Consider the following 12,880-nt stretch of genomic DNA (forward strand, 5'->3'; position numbering starts at 1 on the left):
GACACCTTAGCCAAGACACCTTAGCCAAGACACCTTAGACAAGACACCTTAGCCAAGACACTTTAGCCAAGACACCATAGCCAAGACACATTAGCCAAGACACCTTAGCCAAGACACCTTAGCCAAGACACATTAGCCGAGACACATTAGCCAAGACACATTAGCCAAGACACATTAGCCAAGACACATTAGCCAAGACACCTTAGCCAAGACACCTTAGCCAAGACACATTAGCCAAGACACCTTAGCCAAGACACCTTAGCCAAGACACCTTAGCCAAGACACTTTAGCCAAGACACCTTAGCCAAGACACATTAGCCAAGACACCTTAGCCAAGACACCTTAGCCAAGACACATTAGCCAAGACACATTAGCCAAGACACATTAGCCAAGACACATTAGCCAAGACACCTTAGCCTAGACACATTAGCCAAGACACATTAGCCAAGACACATTAGCCAAGACACCTTAGCCAAGACACATTAGCCAAGACACATTAGCCAAGACACCTTAGCCAAGACACATTAGCCAAGACACCTTAGCCAAGACACATTAGCCAAGACACCTTAGCCAAGACACCTTAGCCAAGACACATTAGCCAAGACACATTAGCCAAGACACATTAGCCAAGACACATTAGCCAAGACACCTTAGCCAAGACACCTTAGACAAGACACCTTAGCCAAGACACTTTAGCCAAGACACCTTAGCCAAGACACCTTAGCCAAGACACCTTAGCCGAGACACCTTAGCCAAGACACCTTAGCCAAGACACCTTAGCCAAGACACATTAGCCAAGACACATTAGCCAAGACACCTTAGCCAAGACACATTAGCCAAGACACCTTAGCCAAGACACATTAGCCAAGACACATTAGCCAAGACACATTAGCCAAGACACATTAGCCAAGAAACATTAGCCAAAACACATTAGCCAAGACACATTAGCCGAGACACATTAGCCAAGACACCTTAGACAAGACACCTTAGCCAAGACACTTTAGCCAAGACACCTTAGCCAAGACACATTAGCCAAGACACCTTAGCCAAGACACATTAGCCAAGACACATTAGCCAAGACACATTAGCCAAGACACCTTAGCCAAGACACATTAGCCAAGACACCTTAGCCAAGACACCTTAGCCAAGACACATTAGCCAAGACACCTTAGCCAAGACACCTTAGCCAAGACACATTAGCCAAGACACCTTAGCCAAGACACATTAGCCAAGACACCTTAGCCAAGACACATTAGCCAAGACACCTTAGCCAAGACACATTAGCCAAGACACATTAGCCAAGACACATTAGCCAAGACACATTAGCCAAGACACCTTAGCCAAGACACCTTAGACAAGACACCTTAGCCAAGACACTTTAGCCAAGACACCTTAGCCAAGACACCTTAGCCAAGACACCTTAGCCGAGACACCTTAGCCAAGACACCTTAGCCAAGACACCTTAGCCAAGACACATTAGCCAAGACACATTAGCCAAGACACCTTAGCCAAGACACATTAGCCAAGACACCTTAGCCAAGACACATTAGCCAAGACACATTAGCCAAGACACATTAGCCAAGACACATTAGCCAAGAAACATTAGCCAAGACACATTAGCCAAGACACCTTAGCCAAGACACATTAGCCAAGACACCTTAGCCAAGACACTTTAGCCACGACACCTTAGCCAAGACACCTTAGAAAAGACACATTAGCCAAGACACCTTAGAAAAGACACCTTAGCCAAGACACCTTAGCAAACACATTAGCCAAGACGCCTTAGCCAAGACACATTAGCCAAGACACCTTAGAAAAGACACATTAGCCAAGACACCTGAGCCAAGACACATTAGCCAAGACACCTTCGCCAAGACACCTTAGCCAAGACACATTAGCCAAGACACATTAGCCAAGACACATTAGCCAAGACACATTAGCCAAGACACATTAGCCAAGACACCTTAGCCAAGACACCTTAGCCAAGACACATTAGCCAAGACACCTTAGCCAAGACACCTTAGCCAAGACACCTTAGACAAGACACCTTAGCCAAGACACTTTAGCCAAGACACCTTAGCCAAGACACCTTAGCCAAGACACCTTAGCCAAGACACCTTAGCCAAGACACATTAGCCAAGACACATTAGCCGAGACACCTTAGCCAAGACACCTTAGCCAAGACACATTAGCCAAGACACCTTAGCCAAGACACATTAGCCAAGACACCTTAGCCAAGACACATTAGCCAAGACACATTAGCCAAAACACATTAGCCAAGACACATTAGCCAAGACACCTTAGCCAAGACACATGAGCTAAGACACCTTAGAAAAGACACATTAGCCAAGACACCTTAGCCAAGACACATTAGCCAAGACACATTAGCCAAGACACCTAAGCCAAGACACATTAGCCAGGACACCTTAGCCAAGACACATTAGCCAAGACACCTTAGCCAAGACACATTAGCCAAGACACATTAGCCAAGACACCTTAGCCAAGACACATTAGAGAAGACACCTTAGCCAAGACACATTAGCCAAGACACATTAGCCAAGACACCTTAGCCAAGACACCTTAGCCAAGACACATTAGCCAGGACACCTTAGCCAAGACACATTAGCCAAGACACATTAGCCAAGACACATTAGCCAAGACACCTTTGAAAAGACACATTAGCCAAGACACCTTAGCCAAGACACATTAGCCAAGACACCTTAGCCAAGACACATTAGCCAAGACACATTAGCCAAAACACATTAGCCAAGACACATGACCTAAGACACCTTAGAAAAGACACATTAGCCAAGACACCTTAGCCAAGACACATTAGCCAAGACACATTAGCCAAGACACCTTAGCCAAGACACATTAGCCAAGACACCTTAGCCAAGACACTTTAGCCACGACACCTTAGCCAAGACACCTTAGAAAAGACACATTAGCCAAGACACCTTAGAAAAGACATCTTAGCCAAGACACATTAGCCAAGACACCTTAGCCGAGACACATTAGCCAAGACACATTAGCCAAGACACATTAGCCAAGACACCTTAGCCAAGACACATTAGCCAAGACACCTGAGCCAAGACACATTAGCCAAGACACCTTAGCAAAGACACATTAGTCAAGACACATTAGCCAAGACACATTAGCCACGACACATTAGCCAAGACACATTAGCCAAGACACCTTAGCCAAGACACATTAGCCAAGACACCTTAGAAAAGAAACATTAGCCAAGACACCTGAGCCAAGACACATTAGCCAAGACACCTTAGAAAAGACACATTAGCCAAGACACCTGAGCCAAGACACATTAGCCAAGACACCTTAGAAAAGACACATTAGCCAAGACACATTAGCCAAGACACCTTAGGCAAGACACCTTAGCCAAGACACATTAGCCAAGACACCTTAGCCAAGACACCTTAGCCAAGACACATTAGCCAAGACACATTAGCCAAGACACCTTAGCCAAGACACATTAGCCAAGACACCTTAGCCAAGACACATTAGCCAAGACACATTAGCCAAGACACCTTAGCCAAGACACATTAGAGAAGACACCTTAGCCAAGACACATTAGCCAAGACACATTAGCCAAGACACCTTAGCCAAGACACCTTAGCCAAGACACATTAGCCAAGACACCTTAGCCAAGACACATTAGCCAAGACACATTAGCCAAGACACATTAGCCAAGACACCTTTGAAAAGACACATTAGCCAAGACACCTTAGCCAAGACACATTAGCCAAGACACCTTAGCCAAGACACATTAGCCAAGACACATTAGCCAAAACACATTAGCCAAGACACATTAGCCAAGACACCTTAGCCAAGACACATGAGCTAAGACACCTTAGAAAAGACACATTAGCCAAGACACCTTAGCCAAGACACATTAGCCAAGACACATTAGCCAAGACACCTTAGCCAAGACACATTAGCCAAGACACCTTAGCCAAGACACTTTAGCCACGACACCTTAGCCAAGACACCTTAGAAAAGACACATTAGCCAAGACACCTTAGAAAAGACACCTTAGCCAAGACACATTAGCCAAGACACCTTAGCAAACACATTAGCCAAGACGCCTTAGCCAAGACACATTAGCCAAGACACCTTAGAAAAGACACATTAGCCAAGACACCTGAGCCAAGACACATTAGCCAAGACACCTTAGCAAAGACACATTAGTCAAGACACATTAGCCAAGACACATTAGCCACGACACATTAGCCAAGACACCTTAGAAAAGAAACATTAGCCAAGACACCTGAGCCAAGACACATTAGCCAAGACACCTTAGAAAAGACACATTAGCCAAGACACCTGAGCCAAGACACATTAGCCAAGACACCTTAGAAAAGACACATTAGCCAAGACACATTAGCCAAGACACATTAGCCAAGACACATTAGCCAAGACACCTTAGCCAAGACACCTTAGCCAAGACACCTTCGCCAAGACACATTAGCCAAGACACCTTAGCCAAGACACATTAGCCAAGACACATTAGCCAAGACACATTAGCCCAGACAAATTAGCCAAGACACCTTAGCCAAGACACCTTAGCCAAGACACATTAGCCAAGACACCTTAGCCAAGACACCTTAGCCAAGACACCTTAGACAAGACACCTTAGCCAAGACACTTTAGCCAAGACACCTTAGCCAAGACACATTAGCCAAGACACCTTAGCCAAGACACCTTAGCCAAGACACATTAGCCAAGACACCTTAGCCAAGACACCTTAGCCAAGACACCTTAGACAAGACACCTTAGCCAAGACACTTTAGCCAAGACACATTAGCCAAGACACCTTAGCCAAGACACCTTAGCCAAGACACATTAGCCAAGACACATTAGCCAAGACACATTAGCCAAGACACCTTAGACAAGACACCTTAGCCAAGACACTTTAGCCAAGACACCTTAGCCAAGACACATTAGCCAAGACACCTTAGCCAAGACACATTAGCCAAGACACATTAGCCAAGACACCTTAGCCAAGACACCTTAGCCAAGACACCTTAGCCAAGACACATTAGCCAAGACACCTTAGCCAAGACACCTTAGCCAAGACACATTAGCCGAGACACCTTAGCCAAGACACATTAGCCAAGACACCTTAGCCAAGACACCTTAGCCAAGACACCTTAGCCAAGACACCTTAGCCAAGACACATTAGCCAAGACACCTTAGCCAAGACACCTTAGCCAAGACACATTAGCCGAGACACCTTAGCCAAGACACATTAGCCAAGACACCTTAGCCAAGACACATTAGCCAAGACACATTAGCCAAGACACCTAAGCCAAGACACCTTAGCCAAGACACATTAGCCAAGACACCTTAGCCAAGACACCTTAGCCAAGACACCTTAGACAAGAGACCTTAGCCAAGACACTTTAGCCAAGACACCTTAGCCAAGACACATTAGCCAAGACACCTTAGCCAAGACACCTTAGCCAAGACACATTAGCCAAGACACCTTAGCCAAGACACATTAGCCAAGACACATTAGCCAAGACACATTAGCCAAGACACATTAGCCAAGACACCTTAGCCAAGACACCTTAGCCAAGACACCTTCGCCAAGACACATTAGCCAAGACACCTTAGCCAAGACACATTAGCCAAGACACATTAGCCAAGACACATTAGCCAAGACACATTAGCCAAGACACCTTAGCCAAGACACCTTAGCCAAGACACATTAGCCAAGACACCTTAGCCAAGACACCTTAGCCAAGACACCTTAGACAAGACACCTTAGCCAAGACACTTTAGCCAAGGCACCTTAGCCAAGACACATTAGCCAAGACACCTTAGCCAAGACACCTTAGCCAAGACACATTAGCCGAGACACATTAGCCAAGACACATTAGCCAAGACACCTTAGCCAAGACACATTAGCCAAGACACCTTAGCCAAGACACATTAGCCAAGACACCTTAGCCAAGACACCTTAGCCAAGACACCTTAGACAAGACACCTTAGCCAAGACACTTTAGCCAAGACACCTTAGCCAAGACACATTAGCCAAGACACCTTAGAAAAGACACATTAGCCAAGACACCTTAGCCAAGACACATTAGCCAAGACACATTAGCCAAGACACATTAGCCAAGACACCTTAGCCAAGACACATTAGCCAAGACACATTAGCCAAGACACATTAGCCAAGACACATTAGCCAAGACACCTTAGCCAAGACACCTTAGCCAAGACACATTAGCCAAGACACCTTAGCCAAGACACCTTAGCCAAGACACCTTAGACAAGACACCTTAGCCAAGACACTTTAGCCAAGACACCTTAGCCAAGACACATTAGCCAAGACACCTTAGCCAAGACACCTTAGCCAAGACACCTTAGCCAAGACACCTTAGCCAAGACACATTAGCCAAGACACCTTAGCCAAGACACCTTAGCCAAGACACCTTAGACAAGACACCTTAGCCAAGACACTTTAGCCAAGACACCTTAGCCAAGACACATAAGCCAAGACACCTTAGCCAAGACACCTTAGCCAAGACACATTAGCCAAGACACATTAGCCAAGACACATTAGCCAAGACACATTAGCCAAGACACCTTAGCCAAGACACCTTAGACAAGACACCTTAGCCAAGACACTTTAGCCAAGACACCTTAGCCAAGACACCTTAGCCAAGACACATTAGCCAAGACACCTTAGCCAAGACACCTTAGCCAAGACACCTTAGACAAGACACCTTAGCCAAGACACTTTAGCCAAGACACCTTAGCCAAGACACATTAGCCAAGACACCTTAGCCAAGACACCTTAGCCAAGACACATTAGCCGAGACACATTAGCCAAGACACATTAGCCAAGACACATTAGCCAAGACACATTAGCCAAGACACATTAGCCAAGACACCTTAGCCAAGACACCTTAGCCAAGACACCTTCGCCAAGACACATTAGCCAAGACACCTTAGCCAAGACACATTAGCCAAGACACATTAGCCAAGACACATTAGCCAAGACACATTAGCCAAGACACCTTAGCCAAGACACCTTAGCCAAGACACCTTAGACAAGACACCTTAGCCAAGACACTTTAGCCAAGACACCTTAGCCAAGACACATTAGCCAAGACACCTTAGCCAAGACACCTTAGCCAAGACACATTAGCCGAGACACATTAGCCAAGACACATTAGCCAAGACACATTAGCCAAGACACATTAGCCAAGACACATTAGCCAAGACACCTTAGCCAAGACACCTTAGCCAAGACACCTTCGCCAAGACACATTAGCCAAGACACCTTAGCCAAGACACATTAGCCAAGACACATTAGCCAAGACACATTAGCCAAGACACCTTAGCCAAGACACCTTAGCCAAGACAACTTAGCCAAGACACATTAGCCGAGACACCTTAGCCAAGACACTTTAGCCAAGACACCTTAGCCAAGACACCTTAGCCAAGACACCTTAGCCAAGACACCTTAGACAAGACACCTTAGCCAAGACACTTTAGCCAAGACACCTTAGCCAAGACACATTAGCCAAGACACCTTAGCCAAGACACCTTAGCCAAGACACATTAGCCGAGACACATTAGCCAAGACACATTAGCCAAGACACATTAGCCAAGACACATTAGCCAAGACACCTTAGCCAAGACACATTAGCCAAGACACTTTAGCCAAGACACCTTAGCCAAGACACCTTAGACAAGACACCTTAGCCAAGACACTTTAGCCAAGAAACCTTAGCCAAGACACATTAGCCAAGACACATTAGCCAAGACACATTAGCCAAGACACATTAGCCAAGAAACATTAGCCAAAACACATTAGCCAAGACACCTTAGCCAAGACACCTTAGCCAAGACACATTAGCCAAGACACCTTAGCCAAGACACCTTAGCCAAGACACATTAGCCAAGACACCTTAGCCAAGACACATTAGCCAAGACACATTAGCCAAGACACATTAGCCAAGACACCTTAGCCAAGACACATTAGCCAAGACACCTTAGCCAAGACACCTTAGCCAAGACACCTTAGCCAAGACACCTTAGCCGAGACACATTAGCCAAGACACCTTAGCCAAGACACCTAAGCCAAGACACCTTAGCCAAGACACCTTAGCCAAGACACCTTAGCCAAGACACCTTAGCCAAGACACTTTAGCCAAGACACCTTAGCCGAGACACATTAGCCAAGACACCTTAGCCAAGACACATTAGCCAAGACACCTTAGCCAAGACACCTTAGCCAAGACACCTTAGCCAAGACACCTAAGCCAAGACACCTTAGCCAAGACACATTAGCCAAGACACCTTAGCTAAGACACCTTAGCCAAGACACATAAGCCGAGACACCTTAGCCAAGACACCTTAGCCAAGACACCTTAGCCGAGACACATTAGCCAAGACACCTTAGCCAAGACACTTTAGCCAAGACACATTAGCCAAGACACCTTACCCAAGACACCTTAGCCGAGACACATTAGCCAAGACACCTTAGCCAAGACACCTTAGCCAAGACACTTTAGCCGAGACACATTAGCCGAGACACCTTAGCCAAGACACTTTAGCCAAGACACCTTAGCTGAGACACCTTAGCCAAGACACCTTAGCCGAGACACATTAGCCAAGACACCTTAGCCAAGACACCTTAACCAAGACACCTTAGCCAAGACACCTTAGCCAAGACACTTTAGCCAAGACACCTTAGCCAAGACACCTTAGCCAAGACACCTTAGCCAAGACACCTTAGCCAAGACACCTTAGCCAAGACACCTTAGCCGAGACACATTAGCCAAGACACATTAGCCAAGACACATTAGCCAAGACACCTTAGCCAAGACACCTTAGCCAAGACACCTTAGCCAAGACACCTTAGCCGAGACACATTAGCCAAGACACCTTAGCCGAGACACATTAGCCAAGACACCTTAGCCAAGACACCTTAGCCAAGACACATTAGCCAAGACACCTTAGCCAAGACACCTTAGCCGAGACACATTAGCCAAGACACCTTAGCCAAGACACATTCGCCAAGACACCTTAGCCAAGACACCTTAGCCAAGACACCTTAGCCAAGACACCTTAGCCAAGACACCTTAGCCAAGACACCTTAGCCAAGACACATTAGCCAAGACACATTAGCCAAGACACCTTAGCCAAGACACCTTAGCCAAGACACCTTAGCCAAGACACCTTAGCCAAGACACATTAGCCAAGACACCTTAGCCAAGACACATTAGCCAAGACACCTTAGCCAAGACACTTTAGCCAAGACACCCTAGCCAAGACACTTCAGCCGAGACACATTAGCCAAGACACCTTAGCCAAGACACCTTAGCCAAGACACCTTAGCCAAGACACCTTAGCCAAGACACCTTAGCCGAGACACATTAGCCAAGACACATTAGCCAAGGCACATTAGCCAAGACACCTTAGCCAAGACACCTTAGCCAAGACACCTTAGCCAAGACACCTTAGCCGAGACACATTAGCCAAGACACCTTAGCCAAGACACCTTAGCCAAGACACCTTAGCCAAGACACATTAGCCAAGACACCTTAGCCAAGACACCTTAGCCAAGACACTTTAGCCAAGACACCTTAGCCGAGACACATTAGCCAAGACACATTAGCCAAGACACCTTAGCCAAGACACCTTAGCCAAGACACCTTAGCCAAGACACTTTAGCCGAGACACATTAGCCAAGACACCTTAGCCAAGACACATTAGCCAAGACACCTTAGCCAAGACACCTTAGCCGAGACACATTAGCCAAGACACCTTAGCCAAGACACCTTAGCCAAGACACCTTAGCCAAGACACCTTAGCCAAGACACCTTAGCCAAGACACATTAGCCAAGACACCTTAGCCAAGACACTTTAGCCGAGACACCCTAGCCAAGACACTTCAGCCGAGACACATTAGCCAAGACACCTTAGCCAAGACACTTTAGCCAAGACACCTTAGCCAAGACACCTTAGCCGAGACACATTAGCCAAGACACATTAGCCAAGGCACATTAGCCAAGACACCTTAGCCAAGACACCTTAGCCAAGACACCTTAGCCAAGACACCTTAGCCGAGACACATTAGCCAATACACCTTAGCCAAGACACCTAAGCCAAGACACCTTAGCCAAGACACCTTAGCCAAGACACCTTAGCCAAGACACCTTAGCCAAGACACCTTAGCCAAGACACCTTAGCCGAGACACATTAGCCAAGACACATTAGCCAAGACACCTTAGCCAAGACACCTTAGCCAAGACACCTTAGCCAAGACACCTTAGCCGAGACACATTAGCCAAGACACCTTAGCCAAGACACCTTAGCCAAGACACCTTAGCCAAGACACCTTAGCCAAGACACTTTAGCCAAGACACCTTAGCCAAGACACCTTAGCCAAGACACCTTAGCCAAGACACATTAGCCAAGACACATTAGCCAAGACACATTAGCCAAGACACCTTAGCCAAGACACCTTAGCCAAGACACCTTAGCCAAGACACCTTAGCCGAGACACATTAGCCAAGACACCTTAGCCGAGACACATTAGCCAAGACACCTTAGCCAAGACACATTAGCCAAGACACATTAGCCAAGACACCTTAGCCAAGACACCTTAGCCGAGACACATTAGCCAAGACACTTTAGCCAAGACACCTTAGCCGAGACACATTAGCCAAGACACATTAGCCAAGACACCTTAGCCAAGACACCTTAGCCAAGACACCTTAGCCAAGACACATTAGCCGAGACACATTAGCCAAGACACATTAGCCAAGACACCTTAGCCAAGACACCTTAGCCAAGACACCTTAGCCAAGACACATTAGCCAAGACACCTTAGCCAAGACACCTTAGCCAAGACACATTAGCCAAGACACCTTAGCCAAGACACATTAGCCAAGACACCTTAGCCAAGACACCTTAGCCGAGACACATTAGCCAAGACACATTAGCCAAGACACCTTAGCCAAGACACCTTAGCCAAGACACCTTAGCCAAGACACATTAGCCGAGACACATTAGCCAAGACACATTAGCCAAGACACCTTAGCCAAGACACCTTAGCCAAGACACCTTAGCCAAGACACCTTAGCCAAGACACCTTAGCCAAGACACATTAGCCGAGACACATTAGCCAAGACACATTAGCCAAGACACCTTAGCCAAGACACCTTAGCCAAGACACCTTAGCCAAGACACCTTAGCCAAGACACCTTAGCCAAGACACATTAGCCGAGACACCTTAGCCAAGACACCTTAGCCAAGACACATTAGCCAAGACACATTAGCCAAGACACCTTAGCCGAGACACATTAGCCGAGACACATTAGCCAAGACACCTTAGCCAAGACACCTTAGCCAAGACACATTAGCCGAGACACATTAGCCAAGACACCTTAGCCAAGACACCTTAGCCAAGACACCTTAGCCAAGACACATTAGCCGAGACACATTAGCCAAGACACATTAGCCAAGACACCTTAGCCAAGACACCTTAGCCAAGACACCTTAGCCAAGACACCTTAGCCAAGACACCTTAGCCAAGACACATTAGCCGAGACACATTAGCCAAGACACATTAGCCAAGACACCTTAGCCAAGACACCTTAGCCAAGACACCTTAGCCGAGACACATTAGCCAAGACACCTTAGCCAAGACACATTAGCCGAGACACCTTAGCCAAGACACCTTAGCCAAGACACATTAGCCAAGACACATTAGCCAAGACACCTTAGCCGAGACACATTAGCCGAGACACATTAGCCAAGACACCTTAGCCAAGACACCTTAGCCAAGACACATTAGCCGAGACACATTAGCCAAGACACCTTAGCCAAGACACCTTAGCCAAGACACCTTAGCCAAGACACCTTAGCCAAGACATCTTAGCCAAGACACTTTAGCCGAGACACATTAGCCAAGACACATTAGCCAAGACACCTTAGCCAAGACACCTTAGCCAAGACACCTTAGCTAAGACACCTTAGCCAAGACACATTAGCCGAGACACATTAGCCAAGACACCTTAGCCAAGACACCTTAGCCAAGACACCTTAGCCAAGACACCTTAGCCAAGACACATTAGCCGAGACACCTTAGCCAAGACACATTAGCCAAGACACATTAGCCGAGACACCTTAGCCAAGACACCTTAGCCAAGACACCTTAGCCAAGACACATTAGCCAAGACACATTAGCCAAGACACTTTAGCCAAGACACATTAGCCAAGACACCTTAGCCAAGACACCTTAGCCGAGACACATTAGCCAAGACACCTTTGCCAAGACACCTTAGCCAAGACACCTTAGCCAAGACACCTTAGCCAAGACACCTTAGCCAAGACACATTAGCCAAGACACCTTAGCCAAGACACCTTAGCCAAGACACCTTAGCCAAGACACCTAAGCCAAGACACCTTAGCCAAGACACATTAGCCAAGACACCTTAGCTAAGACACCTTAGCCAAGACACATTAGCCGAGACACCTTAGCCAAGACACCTTAGCCAAGACACCTTAGCCGAGACACATTAGCCAAGACACCTTAGCTTAGACACTTTAGCCAAGACACATTAGCCAAGACACCTTACCCAAGACACCTTAGCCGAGACACATTAGCCAAGACACCTTAGCCAAGACACATTAGCCAAGACACCTTAGCCAAGACACCTTAGCCAAGACACCTTAGCCAAGACACCTTAGCCAAGACACCTTAGCCAAGACACCTTAGCCAAGACACCTTAGCCAAGACACTTTAGCCGAGACACATTAGCCGAGACACCTTAGCCAAGACACTTTAGCCAAGACACCTTAGCCGAGACACCTTAGCCAAGACACCTTAGCCGAGACA

General features: G+C 46.9%; 1 long non-coding RNA gene across 3 annotated transcripts in view; it reads right to left on the minus strand.

Moving 5' to 3' along the window:
• Positions 1–7,527, minus strand: part of LOC125774463 (uncharacterized) — a 43,697-nt gene extending 36,170 nt beyond the window's left edge. Inside the window, exon 1 of one of the 3 annotated variants that reach the window (XR_007420924.1) lies at positions 7,226–7,527. This is a non-coding gene — a long non-coding RNA (uncharacterized LOC125774463). Of the gene's footprint in view, positions 1–5,545; positions 5,781–6,889; positions 7,116–7,225 lie in introns of those variants that run through there. The other 2 variants (XR_007420923.1, XR_007420922.1) reach the window with 2 other exon arrangements.
• Positions 7,528–12,880: the final 5,353 nt, after the last annotated feature.

This window comes from Anopheles funestus, unplaced genomic scaffold (genome assembly GCF_943734845.2).
Source record: "Anopheles funestus unplaced genomic scaffold, idAnoFuneDA-416_04 scaffold_9_ctg1, whole genome shotgun sequence".
NCBI classification, from domain to species: Eukaryota; Metazoa; Arthropoda; class Insecta; order Diptera; family Culicidae; genus Anopheles; species Anopheles funestus.